Here is a 3,763-nt window from a genome sequence, read left to right as displayed (position 1 = left end):
GTTAAGAGAGTGGGAACCAATCTGACGTGACAATCAGTAATTTTTTAACGTTGACATTTAGTAACATACTTAGGGTGTATTACACTTGAGATTTTTCTACTTATGATTTTTCTTAAATAACGATTATCTCAAAAACGGTTGTTATAGGACTACATGTTATACTACTTTATATACTCCAATTGGGCTCTAAAATCGATGGTTAAAATCCCTCGGGTTATTCGGGCCCACGGTGTATATTGTGCAAAATTACAGCTTTCTCGCATTGATAGTCACTGAGCAAAGCCGCGGACGGACAGACAGACAGACATGGCGAAACTATAAGTGTCCCGTTTTTGCCATTTTGCTTACGAAACCTTAAAAAAGGCGAGGCACTACCTACCTTTTTTCGAACCGTTTCATATTATTTTCAAACCCTCATAACATCGTCCCAGTTGATTACATATTACCCGCCAGGTGAACAAAAATGTTGCCAGTAAAAGATCAGTTAAACACGGCAGCATAATATTAGTTTTTATAGAAAAATACGCATTTTTCTTTCTTGGCTATTTATTTTAGACAAGAATTATTGTTTTTTTTTTGCGTATGGAAGCATTGGCAACTGGCTGAATAACAATACAATACAATACAATGCAATACAATAACTCTTTATTGCACACCAACACATAGCAAGCAGTACAGAAAAACAGGTATATACACAGAGACTTTCTGAGGTAAGCAAAAGGCGGCCTTATCGCTATTGATAACGTTATTACCTTCTTTATTTATTTACTAAGTAATGTGGTCATCCTAACGCTAACAGGTTTAATTAATGACAAGTACTTTGCGTTCTAGACGATATCTCGTGCATATATATGGATATAATGATACAAATATTTTAAATGCTAAGTATAAATTCTGACTGGAAGCACTTGAGAAAGGAAACAAGTACCTACCTACTTAATAATAATAATAGCCAAGCGAATTAGCTTTTAGAATTAGCTTAGAGAACGGATGGCCGTTGAGGCCGAAAAGTTTTCGAATGGTGACCATGGATCGGAAAGCGCAGCGTAGGACGTCCACCAACGAGGTGATGGAATTTGATTTAATTTAATTTGACATTTAATTACTACTGATATGTTATTATAAGTATTTAACATTGTAATGGATTTGTAGTATTCGAACATGGCGGATGTAGACAATATCTTATTTTGCTATTTCTGTTTCTTTGGCTAGTTGAAGTATAATATTGATAGTGTTTTATGCGGCGATTTACCTTAATACTGAACAGTGATCACAAAATTCTATATTTCTCTCGTGTCTGACATTTTTTAATGCGCAAGTTGCGTCCACGTGGTTTCTGGAATTTTACTATCAAGTTGCAAAAACTACAACCACCGTACAACGTCCCTCTCAAAGAGAGTAAACTTTGATACTGGCGAAATTGTACCATTAATTAGGACAGAAAAGCCATATTTTAAAAGAAGAGAAGAAGAACATTGTAATATTATCATTTTTTTTTTATTATTTGTATAAAATTGAGTAATAATAAGTTAATGCATGAGTTAAAATTTAGCATTATTATACCTAAGAATCTTTTGCATTGTAATAATCTAATTTAATAAGTAACTACCCAAATTAATATTTTTTTGTACCTAATTATTATTATTTGTGTATGCAAATATTTTCAAAATTGCTTTCTTGGGGTTGGATATCATTTTAGGTATATTTTACAAATAATGACTCAAATGTGTAATAATATAGAGGAGCCAAACTTGGTATGTTTTGAAAATGATTTTTATTTTAATTTTAAACAAGTGTCTGAAATATAATGATGTGATATATTTTAACAATCGTCTTAGTATGCCCTTTCATTAAATACCACACACGTTTCAGAACATTTTTTTTCTCATACATAAAAAAAGATGACGTCATAACTCCTCTCCTTTTTTTTCGTGCTTCGGGTCAAATTGATTCGTATGGCATTTATTCATATGGTCTTTAGACCAATCGTTTCGATTTCCATGCTTTTACACCAATGTAGCTTTTTTTGGCGTACCGCTAGCACTATAAATATATCTATACGTTATGCCAATCCAATTTATGGAAAGTGTACACAAACCGATTTCATCAAAATTCTTGTATAAACAACCACTGGTTCGAATCAATAACACATTTATCTATAATTCGTGTCTAACTAGACGTCTAATCACTTTTTTCACCAAAATTCACTTGATTTCAATATTTAATTTTCATTTGAAAAATCTTCGTCAAAATCTGACGTTATTTCTTAAATTAAACTCGTGTATAATCTGTAGCATAGACTAACGTAGAGATAGTGGAAAATTTGACATTATAAAAATCGATTAATACTCGATTGAATAAGCGATTATTATTTATTTACCTTAAAATTTAAAAATATTTACTGCTTCTATAATTGAATAAACAGTCTTTGGAATTAAATCAAGTATTGTAAATATTAAAATAGACAAAAATACTTTGATCTATTTAATAAAAAATAATCGATTTTTTGGACTGATTAATTATTTTGCAATACGTTCTAGGTTTTGCACATCATTAAATGTCTGTGGTCGAGTTAAGGGCGTCTTTGTTTACCTTTTCTATAAATTGGATTGACATAAACCATACGTTCAGTGGAAGTGTAGAATGCTTCTACCGTCATACATTCCTGCGTGAACCAATGAATTTGTTGGTAAAAAAAAACCGCAGCTGAATTGTAATTTCGGGATATTAAAAATTCCCGTGGGAATTCCCGAAAATTAAATCGTGGTTTACATTGACGTTACATTAAAAACAATCATGTCAAATGAGCACAGAGGTTGTTGTTTTGAGATTTTATCCTTATTCCGTAAGAATATCGGGATAAAAAGTATCCTATGTTTTATTCCAGATGCCCAGCTATCTACATACCAAATTTCATCCAAATCCTTCCAGTCGTTTCAGCGTGAAGGAGTTACAAACATACTCACTCACTCACAAACTTTCGTATTTATAATAATAAGTAGGATGTATCAGAAAAAATAAATAGAAAAAAAGTACCTAAAAGCATTGACATCCATGTAAGGACGGCACTAGACTGGCTGTTTGGAACAAAACGTGCGGCACAATCAGAATAAAAACTTAGCTATGTTTTGTTCCAGATATCCAGCTATCTACATACCAAATTTCATGACGCCCAGCCCAGCGGTTATTAGTTCGAGATTTTATCCCTATCCCGTGGGAACATCGGGATAAAAAGGAGCCTATGTGTTATTCCAGACATCCAGCTACCTACATACCAAATTTCATGATTCTAAGCCTAGCGGTTGTTATTTAGGGATTTTAAGATTAAGATTAAGATTGATTTATTTGCCAACATGAACAATACAGGATAGGCACACAGAATACAAATAAACAATAAACTAATAAAAAATGCGTTTGCCAGTCCCTTGCACTGTGTGGCAAAAGGAACAGGCTCAGCTTATGCTGCGCTTGCTCAGAAGCTGCCAGCGCTGGTTTTCAGCCTGCCCCCGTTGACTCAGGCTAGCTAGAATGGCTTACATAGCAGGTAGATTGGCACGCAAAGTAAAAAAATAAATGAAAAATGAAATAAAATAAAAAACAATAAAAACTAAAATATCAACACATAAGTACTCTCTTTTTAACATAAACTAACTTTAATTAACAATTACTTATTTATCCCTATCCCGTGAGAATATCGGGATAAAAGTATCCTTTATTTTAATCCTGGGTATAAACTAACTTTTTGCCAAATTTAATCCAAGTC

The sequence above is a fragment of the Choristoneura fumiferana genome, chromosome 2, assembly GCF_025370935.1.
Source record: "Choristoneura fumiferana chromosome 2, NRCan_CFum_1, whole genome shotgun sequence".
Classification (NCBI taxonomy): domain Eukaryota; kingdom Metazoa; phylum Arthropoda; class Insecta; order Lepidoptera; family Tortricidae; genus Choristoneura; species Choristoneura fumiferana.
This window is presented reverse-complemented; position numbering follows the sequence as displayed.